This window comes from Lithobates pipiens, unplaced genomic scaffold (genome assembly GCF_037356315.1).
Source record: "Lithobates pipiens isolate NorthernLeopardFrog02 unplaced genomic scaffold, aLitPip1_a1.2 Scaffold_13, whole genome shotgun sequence".
Lineage (NCBI taxonomy): Eukaryota > Metazoa > Chordata > Amphibia > Anura > Ranidae > Lithobates > Lithobates pipiens.
This window is the reverse complement of record NW_027507718.1, coordinates 214,288,046-214,309,689: the sequence shown is the minus strand read 5'-3', so window position 1 is coordinate 214,309,689 and position 21,644 is coordinate 214,288,046. Positions and strand designations below refer to the sequence as shown.

The following is a 21,644-nucleotide window of genomic DNA, read 5'->3' as shown; positions in this document are numbered from 1 at the left end:
CGGACCATTTGGCTGCTCAATGACCAGAGAACTTTTTGCGATTTGGCACTGTGTCGCTTTAACTGACTATTGCGCGGTCGTGTGACATTGCACCCAAACAAAATTGATGTCCTTTTTTCCCCACAAATAGAGCTTTCTTTTGGTGGTATTTGATCACCTCTGTGGTTTTTTTTTTTTTTGTTTTTTTTTTGCGCTATAAACAAAGAGAGAGCGACAATTTTGAAAAGAAAAAGCAATATTTTTTACTTTTTGCTATAATATATATCCCCCAAAAATACATTAAAAAAAACATTTTTTTTTCCTCAGTTTAGGCCGATATGTATTCTTCTACATATTTTTGGTAAAAAATAATAATAATTCCCGCCAGTGTTAAATGGTTTGTCTCATCCCCATAAACCGATACATCTGGATCTGATACATCTTTTGAAAAACAAAAGACTTACTAGCCAGATCATCAGGTGAAAATAGAAGAAAGAAAGCCTAAAAAAGAAAACAAATACAGCCATCACATCCAAGAACTGATAAACTGCAATATAATAAATGTTTGCTTTTGGGTTTAATACCACTTTGACTACCTCCCGCCCGCCGTATAAACAAATGGCGGTGGGCGGGATACTCCATTGTTCTGGGATGACATCATACGATGTTGCCCCGGTCTTACTGGGAAATGGCACAACTCCGATCTCGGTAAAGAGCAGGTGACACGGGGGTTTCTACTCCAATCTGTTCATAGTTCCAAAGAAGGAAGGGGTTCGTCCGATCCTGGATCTCAAGGCCCTCAATTGTTTTGTGAAGGTACGGAGGTTCAGGGTGGAGTCCGTTCGTTCTTTGGTGGCTGTGCTTCTTCAGAGGGATTTGCTGGCCTCCCTAGACATTAAGGATGTGTACTTGCATGTCCCCATCTGTGTCAGTCACCAGCGTTTTCTGCAATTTGCGGTCGGGGATGCACAGTATCAGTTTGTGGCACTTCCCTTTGGCCTGGCCTTGACTCCCGAGTCTTCACCAAGGTGCTGGCACCAGCTCTGGCGTTGCTGAGACAGCGGGGGATTGCGGTCATGGACGATCTCATCTTGCGAGCGGCGTCAGCTTCAGAACTGAGGGACAATGTGGCGATTGCCATGCAAACCTTACAAGAGTTCGGCTGGGTGTTGAACCTCCAGAAAACCGCGTTGCTCCCAGCCCAACACCTATGGACCGGAAAGTAATTTCTCCCGCTCCATTGGACGGTGATCACGACGGATGCTAGCCTGACCGGCTGGAGGGTTCTGGGCCTTCTATCGACCCAGGGCTGCAGGATGTCGGAAGAGTCTGGTCTATCGATCAATGTTCTGGAGTTGCTTGCGATCAGGTTATGCCTCTCCATTTGGACGCAGCTGCTGCGTGGTGGTCCGGTCAGGATCCATTAGGACAATGCCACGTGGTGGCTTACGTCAACCACCAGGAGAGGGCGAGGAGCTCAGCAGTGGTGCTGGAGGTCTCTCTTATTCTGTGGTGGGCAGAACTTCACGTGCCAGCTCTCTCCGCTGTCTACATTCCGAGCGTATAAAAACTGGCAAGCGAACTACCTCAGCCATCAGTTGCTGGATCAGGGGGAGTGGTCGCTGTATCTGGAGGTGTTTTGTCTCATTTGCCTGTGGTGGGACACGCCAGACATGGATCTTCTGGCCTCCTGTTTCAATCGGAAGGTGCAGAGATTCATGGCCAGAACAGGGGATCCCTTGGCGGATGTGTCGGATGTGCTGGTGGCGCCTTGGGGGCATTATCAGCTCATTTATGCCTTTCCTCCTCTCAAGCTCTTCCCTCATCTGCTGCACAGGGTAGAGGCCAAGGGGATACCGGCTATTCTAATTGCTCCAGATTGGCCGGCATGGTACAGATGGTGGCGGACACCCCCTGGTGACTGCCGGTGCATGAGGAGCTCCTGTCTCAGGGACCGATATTCCACCCTGCTTTACCATCTCTGGCTTTGACAGCCTGGCTATTGAAAGCCAGGTGCTGAGAGTCTGGGGGTTTCCGGGTTCTTTGATTCCCACTCTGTTGAAGGCACGTAAGTCCACTTCATGGAGGATTTATTATCGCACCTGGAAGGCTTACATCTCTTTGTGCGAGGCTGTGGGGTGGTATCCGTGCTCCTATTCAGTATCTAAGATCCTTGTGTTCCTGCAGCATTGGGTTGATCAGAAGCTGGCTTTGAACACTATCAAGGGGCAAATATCGGCTCTGACTGACTATCTTTATTCAGCAGCCGTTGGCTGCTCACTTGTTGGTGTGTACCTTTGTTCAAGGGGTTCCCCCAATATGATCGCCGCCGTCTCCATGGGATCTTAACCTGGTGTTCTTGGTACTTCAGAAGCCACCGTTCGAGAACATTAGGGAAATCCCCTTACTCGGGCTCTCTCAGAAGGTTGTCTTTCTAGGGGCTATTACATTCGCTCGGCGAGTTTCTGAGCTGGCGGCCTTGTCGTGTAAGTCTCCCTATTTGGTTCTCCACAAGGCTAAAGTGGTGCTGTGTCCGCATCCCTCGTTTCGCTCCTAAGGTGGTATCCGCCTTTCATCTAAACGAGGACACTGTCCTTCTTTCCTTGTGTCCTTGGTGGTCTCACCCCATGGAGGTTGCCTTGCACTCTTTGGATGTGGTTCGGGCACTCCGTGTGCATCTGTCAGTTACGGCTCCTTTTCAGAAGTCTAATTCGCTGTTTGTCAATGTAGACGGCCTGAGGAAGGACCTGTCAGCCTCTTCGGCCACTATTTCCCGTTGGATCAGATCATTGTCCAGGCTTATGCCATTAGGGGGTCGTTACCCCTCTTTCCCGTCAAGGCACATTCTACCAGGGCGATTAGTGCTTCCTGGGCCGACATCAAGCTTCTGTTTCTGTGTGTAAGGCACCTACCTGGTCGTCCGTGCACACTTTCACCAAGTTTTTACAGGGTGGATGTTTGGGCATCTTCGGTTGCGTGTTTCAGCCGCAAAGTTCTGTTTGGGTGGAGGCTATTTTTCCTTTTTTCTGTGTTCCCACCCCTGGTTGTTGCACTTCTTTTGGATGTCCCTAAGGTCAAGAATGGAAGGGCTGTGTCTGTCAATGAACGAAAAAGAAAATGGGATTTTTTTCTACTCACCGTAAAATCCCTTTTTCTGAGTTCATAGGCGGACACAGCACCCACCCCTCCTGTTTGTGTTTGTACTGCTTTGTAATGAACTGAGCTGCCTGTAGCAGAATGGGGGGTTACTACCAGGAAGGACCACCCCTGTTCTTTTTTTCTGTCTAGTCCTACTCCTGAAGGTGGTGATATAACCCTAAGGTCAGGAATGGAAGTGCTGTGTCCGTCAATGAACTCAGAGAAAGGGATTTTACAGTGAGTAGAAAAAAATCATTTTTTTTGTGAAAAAAAACGGTAAAAATGCCATTTGGGTACAGTGTTGGATTAGGGTACAATTGTCATTAGGTTTTAAAGGGCTTTCCCACTGTTCACATCACAATGGAAGACTTCAGCTCCTCCTGCTCTTGCCCACTGATAAACTGATAAAATATCCTGGGACTATGCCTATGCCTCTTGGAACCGAGAGTGAACACAATCATTCTCAGAGATGCTTCCCTTTTTTTCTGTGCAACACAGGTATGACTTGGAAAACTACCACTTCAATGTGTGTCTGAGCTGAAGCTACTTATCTTTCATAAAGAAAATGCTGCTCCATTGCTGCTCACATAACCAGAAGCCTGAGCCCTTTGTTATATGATCTCTGTTCAATAGGAGGATTAGCCAACCTGAATTCTACCCGTTTGTTTTAATAGGGATCGCATGACCAAATGCCTGATTTTTGTGTATGGAAATAGCACTGAAGGGAAATAGAGCAGAATTTTTCCAGCAAGGGTCAGTCCTATTGAAAAGCTATTTAATAAATTGTGAATACAGTCTTACTCACTTTAAAGTGCTGCAGTGTTAATTTTAGTCATAGTCTTTTGACTAAAATGCCATTTTAGTTTTAGTCGTATTTCAGTCATCTGAATTGTTTTAGTTTTAGTCGTATTTTAGTCATCTGAATTGTTTTAGTTTTAGCCGTATTTTAGTCATCTGAATTGTTTTAGTTTTAGTCGTATTTTAGTTGACTCAAATCTCCAGTACATTTTAGTAGACTAAAATCGAATGGGTTTAGTTAAAATATAAAGCATTATTTAAAGTGATTGTCAAGTCTTTTTTCTTTCCCCTATAAAAATAACAAACACGTTATACTTACCTGATCTTTTGCGGTGGATTTGCACAGAGCAGCCCAGGTCCTCCTCTTCCCGGGTCCCTCTTATGTGATCCTGGCCCCTCTCTCCTTTTCTGTGCCCCCACAGCAAGTAGCTTGAGAGAGCAGTCAAGCAGCTGTGCGGCTCGGGGTCTGCACACAGAAGGTTTTTTTATCTTAATGCATAGAATGCATTAAGATATTAAAAAAACCTTTTGCCTTTACAACCACTTTACACATCCCTCTAGAATTGCCAAACTTCTTATATACTCCTGGAGTAAAAATCGAATAATGTTGGTATTATGGTATTAAGGCATGCACTACAGACACAGATGTAGCTGTTGTAATATATAACGTCTATAAAACCAAGTATCATAAACAAACAAAAAAATTGCATTTTGACAAACACAAATGCGACTTTAGCCCCTTTCACACAATCGGCCCGATCTGATCCATTTTTCAGGTAGATCCGAGCAGACCACCCATTGACTTCTATGGCAGGCGGATGTCAGCGGATGTGTCCACTGACACCCGCCTGCCATCCCATCCGACAAGATCTGCTGAAAGCAAACAGATGGCGATACGTTCACCATCCGTCCAGCGGGTCGGATCAGATGGGATTGGGATTAAAACGGAAGTGTTTTAATCTTATTTTAGTTTACTAAAATAGTGTTAATTTAGTGAACAAAAATATTTTCATCAACAAAAATAATGCTGCTGTACTGATGTAAAATGATCCAAAGTATCAAAACCATGATGGACAGCATAAGGAGCCTGCTCCTACCTTAATCCCGCTGGAACCTGAGAATCCAGTGCAAATGAAGACTTTAACCACTTCCCACCCACCATATAATTATATGATGTCAGGAAAGTGGTTCTGCTATCCTGACCAGACGTAATATGACATGATCAGGATAACAAGCTGGCGCACGCCCTTGGGGGTGAGCATCACGGCAATCGGTGGTGCTGTGTGTCAGTCTGACACACCGCAACACCGATCTTGGTAAAGAGACTCTGACGGAGACTCTTTATCATGTGATCAGCTGTGTCCAATCACTGCCGCTCACAATGTAAACAGGAAGAGCCATGTTGTCCATCAGTGCACCGGATCAGTGTGCTCAGTGCCACCTATCGGTGCCCATCAATGCCCATCAGTTCCAACCTATCAGTGCCCATCAGTGCCGCCTATGAGTGCCCATCAGTGCCACCTACGAGTGCCCATCAGTGCCGCCTACGAGTGCCCATCAGTGTTCATCATCAGTGCCACCTCATCAGTGTCCGTCAGGGCAGCCTCATCAGTGCCCATCAGTGAAGGAGAAAACTTTTTATAATACTTTCAATTTTACAGTTTACCAGTACAGGATTAGGCACACTTCATATTTCTGCATTTCAATGTGAATAGTTTAAAAGATTTCCTGCTGCTGTATGTTTGGTGCATCCTCCTGTAAATGTACGTTCCACAGAGATTATTGGAACTACAAGTAAAATGCATTAAAAAGCACCATAATAAATGTAAAACTCACATTTGAGATAAGAAAAAGCAAGGAAGCAAACAAAGTTTGAGAGTATAAAAGTTTGGCAGTACCTCTTTAAATTTTCCAGATTTTGAAAGCCTTACAATCAAAAGATATCAGATGTCTATGTTCTGGAATAAAAAAAAGAAAAAAGATAGATGTCAGATGGCGGTGTAATGTAACTTCACATTAAAATCCAATAAAAAACAGCTTCTAATTTTATCACTGAATTGTTAATACAATTTATTAACTTCTACTGGTGGTGCAGCCATGCATAATAAAATCAGTGGAATAAATGCAGTCCGTAAATATTTGCTTTCAATCACACATATCCAAATAAATAAAATGAGGAATTACCCGCAGAGACAAGAGTGCATGCAGTATGTATGCATTGGTGTTCACAGATGATGTGTTTACATAACTGTGCACGCACACTATACATATACAATAATCTCCAATTTAAATTTGAATTATAGACGGATTTATCTGGTTAACACATCAAAGCAGAAATAGGAGCTACAATACTTTAATTACATCATAGTTCCAATCATAAATAATAAAAGCAGAAAAAACTATTCACAATCTCAGCGCTAATATTTAATCTTACTTTCTTGTGGCACATGCAAATATCTTTTTCGTTTTTAAATGGATCATAGTTTTTCATATAAAACCCCTTTATCCTAAGCCCAAGCTGTACAAAGGACTTCTACTCTTTAACCACTTCAGCCCCAGAAGATTTGGCTGCTGAATGACCGGGCCATTTTTTGTGATTCGGCACTGCGACGTTTTAACCGACAATTGCGCGGTCGTGTGACGCTGCACCCAAAACAAAATTGACGTCGTTTTTTTCCCACAAATAGAGCTTTCTTTTGGTGGTATTTGATCACCTCTGCGGTTTTTATTTTTTGTGCTATAAACAAAAAATGCTTACATTTTGGAAAAAAAACACATTATTTTGTATGTTTTGCTATAATAAATATCCCCATTTTATTGATTTTTTTAAAAAAGCTTTTTTTTTCTAAGTTGAGGCCGATATGTATTCTTCTACATATTTTTGGTTAAAAAAAAAAAAAAAATCGCAATAAGCAATAAGTTATAGCGTCTACCAAATAGGGATAGATTTATAGCATTTTTATTAACATTATTTTTTTACTAGTAATGGCAGCAATCTGAGATTTTTATTGGGACTGTGACATTGGGGCGGACACATCGGACACTTTTGACACATTTTTGGGACCACTGGAATTTATACAGCGATCAGTGCTATAAAAATGCACTGATTACTGTAAAAATGTCACTGACAGGGAAGAGGTTAACACTAGGGGGTGATCAAGGGGTTAACTATGTTCCCTGCATGTGTTTCAAACTGTGGAGGGGACTGACCTATAGGAAATGACAGATTGTGGTTCCTAGCTATTAGGAACGCACCATCTGTCACTCCTCACAGAACAGAACAGGAATTTGTATGTTTACACTCATACGTCCCTGTTCTGCCTCTAGTGCCTGCGATCGGTCGTGGATGGCGGCCATGAGCATTGCCACCCCCGCGCAGCCTGCTATCCCGCTTAAAGGAGCCAACGTATAGCTACAATGGCCCGCGGGATCACGCCGGCCTGCCGCAGTATAATGACGGTGGCTGTTAGGCAAGCGGTTAAGTTGGCATTCAACTGTCAAAACCTCTACTGCTCATCAAAGCGAATCTACTGTCAAAATGTAAGCTCATATATTAACTTCCACGTTGAATGTCAATTATTTCTAGCCTACTCCTATTAATCCAAATGATCTTGAAGTTTAGAAACATATTTTTCAAGAATCCCACCAATTTACTTCCCCGAATTCAGTGGCACGTATTCACTATGCTTTACTGTATGAAAAGGCACTGCTGTGTCACACATTTCACAGAGCCTGCCTTTTGAACTACAGAGATGCTGATAGGAGGAGTTTCAAGAGGTGGTGACAGTACAGGAATTACTGCTTGCAGACAGCAAGGTACCATGGGATATGTAGTCCTTAGAAATTGAACATGAACAGCAGAGGGGAAGCTGCAAAGCATGCTGGGAATCGAGGATAGGCAGATAGGCAGCACTCACAACATGAAAGGAAATTTTTCATGTTACCTTATATTGGATTGTCACACATGACAATTGTTTGTATTGCTATTACAATGCTGAGGTTATAAAATGAAAGTTTTTGCTGTGACTATGGATCTCCTTTAAGGCTCAGGCACCTAACAGATGGGGGCAGGGAATTTGACTAGGGGAAAATTTGAGGTCTTCTTGTGTATCCTTGGGCCATGGATCTAAAGGGATCCACATACACAGGGAAGACAAGGTACTTGCAATCAATATTTTTGTTTACTTACATTTTAGGCCAGGCTACATTGACATAAAATATTTAATATATAGATTTGAGGAAAATATAACTCTTTCCTGAAATGTCTCCTTAGTGCTCCTGTCTATCTTCATGCTCCCTCGGAAGGCAGAATTCATAAGGGCTCATGCATATGGATGTATTTGCAGGAGTATCGGAATACAGCATAAGATAGGCCTGTATAAACATACGCAATAAACATAAACTATACGCAAATATACCTGTGTAAACATGTAAAATCCAATTGGATTTTAATCATTTCTATCCTATTTAGGAGAAGTTTGCCTATATTACTGAATGTGAGTTATTATGGCTATTTTTTGGCTCATTTGTGAAATGCATACTACCCACTTGCTTACTGGGCACTTAAACCCCCCTCCTGCCCAGACCAATTTTCAGCTTTCAGCGCTGATGCATTTTGAATGACAATTGCGCGGTCATACAACACTGTACCCAAATGAAATTTTTATCATTTTTTTCCCACAAATAGAACTTTCTTCTAGTGGTATTTTATCACCTCTGCGGTTTTTATTTTTTGGTAAAAAAAATTTTTAAAAGACCGAATTTTGTTATAAAATTTTACAAACAGGTAATTTTTATCCTTCATTGATGTACGCCGATGAGGTTGCATTGATGGGCAATGATGGGTTGCCACTTCCTGTTTCTTGTCTGGTAAAAAGCCCAGGCTTCTGACATCATGCACAGCTCTCTCTCTCTCTCTCTCTCTCTCTAACGCTTGTGAGAGTTTGCCAGGAAGGGAGGGGGGATGAGTCAAAAGAAGACCAATGAGAGCTGCAGAGCTGGAAGTGTGTGTGTGTCTGTGTAAATCCAGGAAGTGAACAGGCAGCAGAGCTTCAGCTGCCCACAGTTAAAATGGCTGCAGCCAGACTTGGTAGCAGGAGATTTCTGTAGCATATTTGGCAAGTACAGAATCACAGTATATATAAAAAAAATATGCAAAGTGGTTGGAGGGAAGCTTCAGAATGGCAAAGATGTTTTTATTACAAGTTATGTTAGCAGGCTGCAGTTCCTCTTTAAAGGGTATGTTAAAGAGGAGCTCCAGTCTGGGCAAAAAAAATCAAAATTACTTTTAATATAAGGACACTTACCTATCCTGGAATCCAGGTATGTCAGCACCCTGAGCTGATTCTTCAATCGGCTTCGGATGCAGGCGCCAGCATTTTCACTAAGGGAAACCGGCAGTGAAGCCTTCACAGGCGGTATCCTACTGCGCATGCACGAGTATCTCTGTGCTTTCTGAATGATTCCGACCGATGTGTGTCCCAGAAGGCAGCGGGGGGGGGGGGGGGCTGGAAATACATGGAGATCACTGTGGTGATCTTACCTGGAAATGTCAAAACCAGGTCCCCGCTTCCCCCAAAAAGTGCCAAATGTGGCAGTGGGGGGGGGGGGGGGGAGGGTGCAAACAAGCAAAGCTTCCACTTTTGGGTGGAGCTCTGAAGTTCCAAAAAAAATTCTATCTTTTAGTAGTCCTGGCTTTCAGTCATCCATTCCGGTATCTAAATCACATTGTGCTCATGTTTAAATAACAGTCACATTTTTTTAAAAAGAGCAAGAAAAACTAAAACCAGTTTTGGTGGCGGAACAAGAAATGGAAAAATTATAAGTGGACCATAAAGGGACATTTACAGAAATATGTTGGCAATAGAAAAAGAGTGGAGTATCGGCAGACAAGAGTAGGTTTTAATACAAAATGTTAGAAGAGAGGCTTACCAACATTCAGGCGGAGAGCTGATCTATTAGTCTGTGCCAAGCTGGCCATACATGGATAGAAAGTTGGCCGGTTTGGCAGGGAATAGACACATTTGAGACGATGTAGGGACAGGCTGGTTGTACACAAGTTGTATTATCGATTGTGGAAAAATGTCTCTTGATCAGCTCCGCCGGCTATAACCAGCAGTGCTGATCAGTATATTCTGAAGGCAGGGAAGTCTCCCCGCTGTCAGAAAACAATAGTTCAACGAAGGCGATTCCCCTATCCACATAGAGTATATGAATGGGGGAATAAAGTCATTTTCTTTTGTTTAATCTGCTGGTTAAATAAAAAAATGACTCATCTATGCCCAGTATAACTTGAAGCGTGTACAGAGGCCTGTAATGATAAGAATCAGTTTGTCTCAAAGCAAATATGGACAGATATGCATCCAATATACTACCTAATAAAAAAAGAACCCCTTTCATTGGGATACATATCATATAAAAAAGTGTTTCGAAATCATAAAAATTTGACAAAAATTTAAGGTAAAAAATACTTAATAGGTCGGTTCACCCAAATTAATGGGCATTAATAGAATGAATCAATATTGTATATTGACTCTAAAGTTGAGTTCTGAAGTTGACTCTAAATTTGCAGCCCTTATCTTTAACCACTTCCCGACCAGCGCACGACGATGTACGTCGACAGAATCGCACGGGCAGGCATATTGGCGTACATGTACGTCCAATATTCGATGCCGCCCTGCCATCGGGAGCGCGCCGCCGGCGGCGCGCTCCCGCGCTGGTCGGGACCCCCGTGAGTCCGGTCGCGGGACCCGCGGACTCGATCGCCGTGGGCATCCCCGCGATCGTCTCACGGAGCGGCCGAATGGAGGAAATGCTGTATAAACAACATTTTTCCATTCTGCCTAGCAACTAGTGACGCTGATCTCTGCTCCATGTGATTGGAGCAGAGATCAGTGTACACTAAATGAAAGCCCAACCCCCCCACAGTTAGTAACACACCCCTAGGAACACTTAACCCCTACACTGCCACCCACTGGTTAACCCTTTCACTGCCAGTGTCATTTACACAGGAATCACTGCATTTATATAGCAGTGATTACTGTATAAATGACAATGGTCCCAAAAATGTGTCAAAAATGTCCGATGGGTCCCCGACAATGTCGCAGTCACAATAAAAATCACAGATCGCCGCCATTACTAGTAAAAAAAAAAATAATAAAAAATTATTAATAAAAATGCTATAAAACTATCCCTATTTTGTAAACGCTATAACTTTTGCGCAAACCAATCAATAATCGCTTATTGCGATTTTTTTTACCAAAAATATGTAGAAGAATACGTATCGGCCTAAATTGAGGGAAAAAAATGTTTTTTTATATATTTTTGGGGGATATTTATTATAACAAAAAGTAAAAAATAATGCGTTTTTTTCAAAATTGTCACTCTATTTTTGTTTATAGCGCAAAAAATAAAAACCGCAGGGGTGATCAAATACCACCAAAAGAAAGCTCTATTTGTGGGAAAAAAAGGACGTCAATTTTGTTTGGGAGCCACGTCGCACGACCGCGCAATTGTCAGTTAAAGCGACGCAGTGCCGAATCGCAAAAAGTGGTCTGGTCTTTGACCAGCAAATTGGTCCGGTCTGAAAGTGGTTAATAGGACTACATTAATTGGCAAATCAGATAAGGAAATTCACTCATCTTGATTTTTTTTATAAATAAATTAATATATACTATTACTCCCCCTTGTGGTGACAATACTACAATTTTGTATTCCCCACAATTTTGGATCTTAGCGTCAATGGTCAACAGGATATTGGTGAGAAGGAATCTACCAAGCAGGGAAACAGACTACAAAAAAAAAAGGTGAAAATTCTCCCTTACAGTGGGACTGTGCCTGCATTGCACGACTTATGGCACACGAGCCGAATATTGTACGAAAACGGTCGTCTGAGGAAGGATCGTGCGATTTTCGGATCGTGTGCACACTACTTTGGACAGCCAATCCCGACCGATCATCTGAAATTAATCGATCAGACATGCGCGGAAATTTTCCATTTTCGTTTAGTCGGTATAGTTGTCGTCCGAAAATACAATACAAATACATTACAACACATGACATCAATTCCGATTTTCTTTTCTATCGTACGAGAATTTTCGTGACTTTATTTAGCTATTCAATTTCTACTTGCGATTATTACCCGAAAACGGTTGTATGATCGGTCATATGATATTCGGATCGTTTGTACAGGGCATTAGGCCAGCCATACACGGAGCAAATTTCTTTCCTGCAATTACAGGTTCCGGGCAGAGCAAGCCGTCTCCGCCGGGAGAAGAAAGTGATTATCACTAACGGCTGCTATACCCTACCATAAAAGCAAGAGAATCCAGCAGGCTGGTTGTACCCATGTTGATTTGTACATTTTGGTGCGAATGCGATGCGATTTTCTGTCCATTAAGGGCCAGTGCACACTAGTGCAATGCCAGACATCGCATGTGATTCACACTGCATTGCTGTGCAGATCACGCGCGATGTCTGTGCGATGTGATTTCAGCCACACAAACTATATATATGGCTGAAATCGCATCGCATTCACACCAAAATGGTGCAGGACCCTTTTTTTGGTCTGCACTGGAATCGGATCTCATGGGTGTTCACATGATCTGCGAACTGATCTGGGGGAGCCATTAACTTTACATTGACACCTGCAGTGGTTCACAGATTTCAATGTTAACCGCTGTGCGAATCAGGTGCGATGTGGGAACTTGCACTGGATTCGCACAGTTCTTGAATCGTACTAGTGTGAGCCGGGCCTAACAGTTCGAATCTCAGCCAGTTCCTGCTAGAACTGTGTATGGCCAGCCTTAGCTGCTCATTTAGGTCTAGGGAGGTGTGGAAAAATTGATTTTCTCACCCCATCCTCCACGCTGTTAAACTGATCCCTGCAGTGTCTTCTCCCCCATGATCCAGTGGTCCAATGTCAAAATCCTCAAGAATGAAGAAGGGGAGGGTTGCACTGATACCGGGTACCTGCACAGTACAAATGCTCCCGGTACCCATAACCGGCACCTTTGCGGTGCAATTTGAGCCCATACAAAATGAATGGGCTCAAATCGAACTGCAAAAAATTACATGCTATTTGAACAGGAATGAGGTGCAATGCCTGTCCGAATTGCATGGGGTTTCCCGCACTGCTCCTGTGTGGTCCCAAACAGAGAAGCACCATCTAAGAAGTGCAGCAATGGGCAAACAGTTTATTAAAAAATGTTGTCACATCTCATGTTAAAAGGACATAATATATCTGTCAAATCCAAAACCACGGCCGTTTGAGGTGCTCACAGAGCTGGAGGAGATGTATAGTCGGCCTCCAAGATGACATCACAACAGCCCTATACCCACAGGTGTCCCGGAACTTCCTACATCTCCTCCAGCCCTGTGAGCACCGCAAGCGGCCATGGTTTTGGCTTTGACGTGCAAAATGCATTGGGGGTTATTTACAAACGGTAAATCCACTTTGCACTACAAGTGCACTTGGAAGTGCAGTCGATGTAAGTCTAAGGGGTAGATCTGAAATGAGGGGAAGCTCTGCTGATTTTATCATCCAATCATGTGCAAGCTAAAATGCTGTTTTTTATTTTCCTTACATGTCCCACTTGGATCTACAGCGACTTTACTTCCAAGTGCACTTTCAGTGCAAAGTGGATTTGCCTTTAGTAAATAACCCCCATCGCGTAATTTTAACATGTTGTGATAACACTTTTAATAAACTATTTGTTTGCCCATTGCTGCACTTCTTAGATGACAATTCTCTGTCTTTCTAAAGGTATTGGTACTCACTATCAGCGAGTACTTGACCAAAAGTATCTGTACCCTACTCTCCAGAAAAAAAAACAGTATCGGTGCAACCCTAAAGCAGCTCTGCACTGAATGTGAGGACATCATAGGACAGTCCACTACAGAAAGCATCATCTGCCAGAGGAGCGAGGAATAAGCAAGTACCTTGGCTTGCGAGCCAGAAACATGCTTGTAATCCAAAGCACTTGTATATCAAAGTGAATTTCCACATAAGAAATAATGGAAGCTCAAATTATTTGTTCCACAACCATTTATTCATAGGTCCTTCAGTTTATAGTCCATATAAAAAGATTATAGTAATGTGACCAGGTTGTGTAACCATAAAATGTCCATCCACAAATGGAAACCTCCATAAGGGGATTAAGCAAAATCCAGATTATAAAAGAGAAGAGAGGAGCCTCTAAGTGTAGCAATATGTTGCTAAATGTTGTACCTTCATTAAATGTAACCATATTGCTACACTTAGAGGCGCCACTCTTCTCTTTTATACTCTGTAGCTCCTGCTGGATTTTGCTTCTAATCCCCTTGTGGAGGCTGCCATTTGTGGATGGACATTTTATGGTTACACAACCTGGTCACATTGCTATAATCTTTTTACCTATGAATAAATGGTTGTGGAACGAATATACTCAGTTATGAGGTGATGCTACTTGTAAATCAAGACATTACTTGTATATCAAGTCAAAATATATTAAAACATGTTGCTAGTCTTGCAAAATGCTCTCAAACCAAGGTTTCACTGTACTTTTAAGCTACTTTCACACTGGGGCATTGTGGGCGCTGGTAGTAAAGAGGCGCTATATTTAGCGGCACTTTACCATCATTTGTGGCTATGTGGCCACTAGTGGGGCAGTTTTAATCCCCGCTAGCAGCCGAAAAAGGGTTAAAACCACTCGCAAAGTGCCGATGCAGAAGTGCTTTCTAGGCGGTTTCGCAGCGCTGCCCCATTGTTTTCTATGGGAAGGGGTGCTTTAAATACACCGCTCCTATGGCTCTCCAAAGATGCAGCTTGCAGGACTTTTTTGACCGTCCTGCAAGCGCACCGCTCCAGTGTGAAAGCTCTCTGGCTTTTACACTGGAGAGACAGCAGCGGCTGTTTTAGGGCGCTTTACAGGTGCTTCTTTTAGCGCTGTAGCACCTGCAAAGCACCCCAGTGTGAAAGGAGCCTTACTGTCAACTGGACCTAGAATAGCAGTTAACCTGTGCAATGCGGGCACAGCCGCACTGCAAGGGAACATTTTCAGATTTCTCTATATTGGGCTTTAGGGTGCCTAATCCGCCCTGTCACTATCCAAAACTACAAAAAAAAAAAAAAAAGTTATATACATTTATACACAGTTTAAATGTAATTCACTTTTGCTTCCTTTTACATTTTTTAAATAAACTGTAGGGTTCAGTAGTTCCTTAAGTCTGTCTACATGCAGGCTTCTTTGCACGCATCCTATTCCGATTTCTGCAGGCTGCCCTCGACTGCAGTAGAGATGAGTGACAAATGTAATCAACTTGGGGTAATTCCAGCAACAGTTCTCAGTATTCATCTGTGTGCAGATAGCCAATGACAACCAGAAAAAAATGTAAAGAAGTTACTAAGGCTAGAAGAAAAAAAGAAGTATAAAAAAAATAAATGTCATTTGGAAAATAAAAATTCATGGCAATTACATTAAAGGAGGTAAATGAGGTTTGAGTTCAGGATATATGCTGATGCACTGAATCAGCCTGGCATTTTAGCGGCTAATAAGAAGTGTTCTTATCCTCTCTCTGGGATTTGCTATTTATTTTATATGGTGCAAAATGCAGAAGAAGCAGTCAGCTTTCCCCTGCTGAAAGAAGCAGCAGTGAGAGGTGGAGGCTCACACAGATCAACCTGTCTAGGGATGTAGCTGCAGTAGTCCTTGACAGATACAGGATGCCCACTTCTATCCATGAAAGAAATGTATCAGTTTTAGGAGGACAGACACTTTAAATGGCCAATAAACATGAAAAAAAAAAGTTTATTTACATAAAAGAGCTATAACAAATAATCAAATTAAATACGCAGTTATAATATATATATATATATATATTATATTTTATATATATATATATATATATATATATATATATATATATATATATATATATATATAGATATATATATATATATATTTATTACCAAAAGTGTTGGAACAACCACCTTTACATGCACATGAACTTAAATGGCATCCCAGTCTTAGTCCATAGGGTTCAATATTGAGTTGGCCCACCCTTTGGAGCTATAACAGCTTCAACTCTTCTGGGACGGCAGTCCACAAGGTTTAGGAGTGTGTCTATGGGAATGTTTGACCATTCTTCCAGAAGCGCATTTGTGAGGTCAGGTACTGATGTTGGACGAGAAGTGCTGGCTCGCAGTCTCTGCTCTAATTCATCCCAAAGGTGTTCTATTGGGTTAAGGTTAAGACTCTGTGCTGGCCATTCATGTTCTTCCACCCCAATCACGTTCATTCATCTATCTGTTCAACAGTTGAAGCTGTCCAGAGTCCAGGTCAGGACTCTGTACAGGCCAGTCAAGTTCCTCCACCAAAAACACATTTTTCCATTTTTAACAGTTGAAGCTGTTAGAGCTGCAAAGCGTGGGCCAACTCAATAGTGAACCCTATGGACGAAGACTGGGATGCCATTAAAGTTCATGTGCATGTAAAGGCAGACATCCTAATATTATTATTATTATTATTATTATACACGATTTATATAGCGCCAACAGTTTATGCAGCGCTTTACAATGTATAGGGGGGACAACACAATTACAGCACAATACAAAAGGTACAGGAGGGTCCTGCCCGTAGAGCTTACATTCATAGGGGGTGGTGGTACAAAAGGTAATAATAAAGTAAAAAAATAATAATAATACAGTAAGTAAAAAGTAGTAATAATACAGTAAAAAGGTAATAATACAGTAGTTTTGATAATATAGTATATATATATATACACATTGTGGCAGAGCGTTGCCCTGCCAGGGTCTAAAAGGAGGTTGTGATCCATTTCTCAACCAGTTTGAGGGGCTTCCAGGAGATTGTAACATGAAGAGGAAACTGGCCTTTCAGTTTCCTTACACCCCTTTCACACCACACCGCCCATGGCATTGGCGGTACAACGCCGCTATTTTTATGGTTTGCAGCGCATTTCGGCCGATAGCGCGGCGTTAGCGGCCTAGAAAGGGCTAAAACTGCCAGCAATACGCCGCAATAGCGGCGTTTTGCCGGCGGTATCACAGCGCTGCCCCATTGATTTCAATTGAGAGCAGTGGTGGAGGAGCGGTAAACACACCGCTCCTTCACCGCTCCAAAGAAGCTGCTGGCAGGACTTTTCCCTGAGGTCCTACCAGCTCACCGCTCCAGTGTGAAAGCCCTCGGGCTTTCACACTACAAACAATGGTGCAGCTTTTTTAGGGCGGATTGCAGGTGCTATTTCTAACGCTATAGTGCCTGCAAAACGCCCTGGTGTGAAAGGGGTCTCAGTGTTTTGCAAAGTCTACTTTGGGACCTGGAGCTCGGGGATTTCTGAGAGATCCGGGTGGGATGAAATTTGAGAACAGCCAGCATACTGATTGGTCAGGTGTGTGCTGGGCTTTTAGTAGTAACCTGACCATGGTTCTGGGCTCCACCCCGGCAGATAGGTAGTCTGAGTTCCAGAAGTCTTGAGGGCTCCACAGGGGAGCCAGTGCAGCAAGAGGCTGCTAGCTGTGTGCACCAAGGTGGTCAGTGAAACAGTCTGTACGAGACAGACAAGGGCCTGGAGTGTAAGGCCAGAGCAGCAGCGCTGCAAGTCAGAGACAACTAGGCTGAATGTCATTTTGTTGATGGAAAAAGGAATGCTGAAAACCCCATGCGAGGGAAACCTATGTTTGTTTGCTGAACTTTAATAAAAATGAGCAAACAAAGCCCTTTAAGCTCTACATTTGACGATAGTCCTTATATATATATATATATATATATATATACATACATACACAGATATATATATACATACACAGATATATATATATATATACACACACATACACACAGTCTGTGGCAGATAAGAACTTAAACAAAAAGCATTACAAGTTCTCAGGTTGTATTTATCATCCTCCAGCTCTGCTACTTAGCTACTGACCTGGAACAGTTATGAAGTCAAAGGCTGAACTCCCAATTTAGTAAAGTTGTTCCTGGACAGCGACTCGTATAAAAAATGAAAAGGGCAACATGTGCATCTTGCAAAAAGTATTCAGCAAACGCAGCTTCCATAAAACTATCTTAACTGGTTCCCTTGAAAAACATTTTTCCAAACACAAACGATCTCTTTTAAATTGGCACTAAACGCACATCATAAAAAACTATCAATAAATGCTGTAAAGGCGGTCCCCTAGTTACATACCATCCGTACTTACAAACAGAGGGAGATAATGGGAAGTGAGAGGAAATCTACCCCTAGGAAGGGAAGTTCACTCCTGTACGAGTTATTATGGAAAAAGGTGTCTCCACTGAAGCTTTATCACCAATCCTTGTTTCCACAACAACCCAAAATGTTCAAAATCCAATTGTCATAAGATCAGAAATTGAGGTGAAATCTTCTGTACAGGGGCCCAGACAGCAAAACAAACATTACAGGGGTGATAACCCCTCCCTATGCTATCCATAAAACATAAAAATGATTGTTTTGGATGGAGTTACACTGTTACCTGTTCCAACTTACATACAAATTCAGCCTAAGAACAAACCTACAGATCCTATCTTGTTTGTAACCCAGGGACTGACTGTATTACATGCTGTTCATACTCAGTCACTATGCGATTCGTTTTCTGTAGTCTACAAAAAAACCTGTTTGATCTCTATCTATATCTTCTGTTCATGTCCCCAATTCAGCTAGGGAATTTGCAGAGTAGTGTTGGCAGCTCTGCACATGCTCAGATTTCTATGCTGAGCATTTCCTCCCCTATAACATCTGAGCAGCTCGTGTGACTATATAGTCAACATTGTATGTGTATACACAGTGGTAAATGACAGCCCTCCCTCCTCCTCCATGCCCACTAAACAGCCAAACCCAATGGGGGTGAGGTGTTACATGTAGATTTATGGATTCCTCCCCCCCCTCTTTATTCTCTATGCGAACTGGATGCGTTTTTTACGCATCCAATTCGCATGACAGGAGAGTGTCACTGTCTCTTAAAGTGGTTGTACATCCTGTGCATCCACTTTTACCTACAGAAAAGCCTATATTAAGGCTTACCTGTAGGTGCTGGAAATATCTCCTAAACCTCCACGGTTTAGGAGATATTTACAATAAAGCCATGCGCTGATGTCTACGGCACATGCGCACTTTAGAAAGGGCAGATTCTGCTGTTTCTAAACGGGGTCATACCGTGATGTGATGTGATGTATAGTAGCTCATTATGTTTTACCTTTGCAGGGAAATAAAGAGGAAGTAAAACCCATCAGGGTTTACTTCCTCTTTAATGGAGCCAGTTCACAAAAGGGCGGCCGAGGTCCACATTTAAAAAGGTCCCTGTGCGTCTTTTGTTCTGATTCAGGTGAAAATTCGCAAAAAAATTCTGACCTGATTCATACCTGAAATCAGTGAGCAGGGACGCACCGGACCCCCTGCTGTAATCCGCAACCGCAGCATATGCGAGCCCGGCCTAAATGTGCGGACTGTAGTGTACATAGGCCCTTAGCCTCCTTTACTCCCATAGCAAATCCACTCAAATAGACTGCAGCCATACTTCCTAGCTGGAAATGATTAATGCCATTGCTATCTGAAATATCTTATGTTCTTTTATGTTATTAAAACCTCTCAGTAAATATTTTTGATGCCAGAACTACTTGAATTCCACCGTTACAAAGAGCAAAGCCCAAAATGACAGCATTTACTATTTATAAATAAAGGTCAGTACATTTGTAATATGCGTTCTAATTTTTTTTTGCACATCAGTTGTTATGTGCCTTATACAGCCTAGCTATTTATCGTTTTAACAATGTCTCTGAATTGAAGCATTGACATTTATTATAATTTAATCTCCAGCCACCACACTTGCTTGTTTACATCCCCATCTGCATATGTGTTATTTTTCTTACATATCTCAGTAATGTGGTTCCATTAAATATTCACTGCCAGCATCTGTATAACATGATAAATGATGACAGAGGAATAACTGCTGACATTTGACTAGAACATCCAGCAGCATTTAGCTACTGGAGTTTGTGCATACTCAAGGCACAGAGCATGATACTCTTCAATATACTACAGTAGAAGAGCATATGTCAATAGAATGTCTTCAAAAGGTTAGCCCAAGTCCTTCCACAAAAAGGGACTGAATTATTAAATGGAAGACTACACTCCGAACCACTGAGTGCCCCATGACAATGGGGTCATTTATTTTTTATTTTTTAACCACCGTAAGATTTTATCCCCCTTCATGACCAGGTCATATTTTGTTATTCGGCACTGCACTACTTTATCCGACAATTGTGTGGTCATGAAACACTGTACACAAACAAATATCGTAACATTTTTTTTCACACAAATAGAGCTTTATTTTACTGGTAGTTGATCACCACTGAGTTTTTTTTTTTCATATATTGCAATATAAATAAAAGAATATTAAATAAATGACCAAAAATTTTGGAAAAAAAACAGTATTTTTTAGTTTCTGCTACAATACATATCCATAAAAAAAAAGAAAAAAAAAAAGAAAAAAAATGTCTTCATATATTTTGGCCAAAATGTATTCTGCTACATGTCTTTAGGAAAAAAATCCCAATAAGTATATATTGATTGGTTTGTTTGACAGGTAAAGTGTCTACAAACTATGGTATATATCATGGAATTTGTTTTATTTGAATTTTTATATACAACTGACTTATAACGGGACTGCGATGGTGCAGTATCTGACACTAACTGACACTGGGGGGTACTGACTGCCACTGGCATCACCTGTGACATTAATACAGTGATTAGTGCTAATAAAAAGCACTCTCACTGTATGAATGACACCAGGTAGGAAGTGGTTAACATCTAGGGTGATCAAAATCTTAACTGTGTGCCTAACTTTGTGTAATGTGTGTGATATGTGCTGCTTTTACTAAGGATCTTGGCTGTATTTTTCCTGCTTAGTAGGGGAAAAAAACAGCAAAATCCCGTCAGTGAACAGAGCTCTGTATTGTTTACAATCTCAGAGCTCTGTTCCGTGAATCACTGAGCCAATCATTGACTGAGACCTGCACATCAGCTTGTGCTGTGACAAATCACAGCACAGCCAGGCCGGTGGGTATGGGTGCACAGTTCTAGGTACATCCAGCGCAGGGAGGCTGCTTTGCCCCCATACTAGTACAGTAAGCGGTCAGCAAGCAGTCAAACTTAAATGATTGCAAGCAGGTAAATACATATATGGAAGCTTTTACACGTCAAACGATATGAAAATCTGTTCAGCCACCTTTGTAATCCAGGCACCGCTCCCAAACAGTTATTCGATGCCCACTAAACTAAAGGCAAAACTTTCTTTTTTTTTGTTTTAAATAGTGTAGATAGTGATTAGAACATTAGCACTAGCTTTTAGCGGCGTTTCTCTGCCTGTATTCAAAATCAATGGTTCCCTATGAGAGCCCGTTGATTTGAATAGAAGTCGCACCAGAAGTCGGATCATAATGATCCGACTTGCAGTGCGACTTGTGCGCTGAGGATCTTGAAGAGAAACCCTGCGCCAATTTTAATTTAAAAAAAAGGGTGGGGACCCCACAAAGATTTTAAGGGGAACCCCCACACCAAAAGAAACGGCATGGAGGTACCCCCAAAATCCATACCAGACACTTATCCTAGCATGCAGCCCGGCGAGCAAGCGCCCCCCCCCTCCTGAACCATACCAGGCCACACGCCCTCAACATTGGGGCTGGGCACTTTGGGGCATGGGGACCTGCGCCCCC

General features: G+C 42.2%; 1 protein-coding gene across 1 annotated transcript in view; it reads right to left on the bottom strand.

Moving 5' to 3' along the window:
• The window catches only part of CSGALNACT1 (chondroitin sulfate N-acetylgalactosaminyltransferase 1), a 512,632-nt gene that overhangs the window by 417,701 nt on the left and 73,287 nt on the right, over positions 1 to 21,644 (bottom strand). Inside the window, exon 2 of the mRNA XM_077476198.1 lies at positions 5,814 to 5,873. The gene's annotated coding sequence lies outside the window, so the exon portion shown is untranslated. The remainder of the gene's footprint in view (positions 1 to 5,813; positions 5,874 to 21,644) is intronic.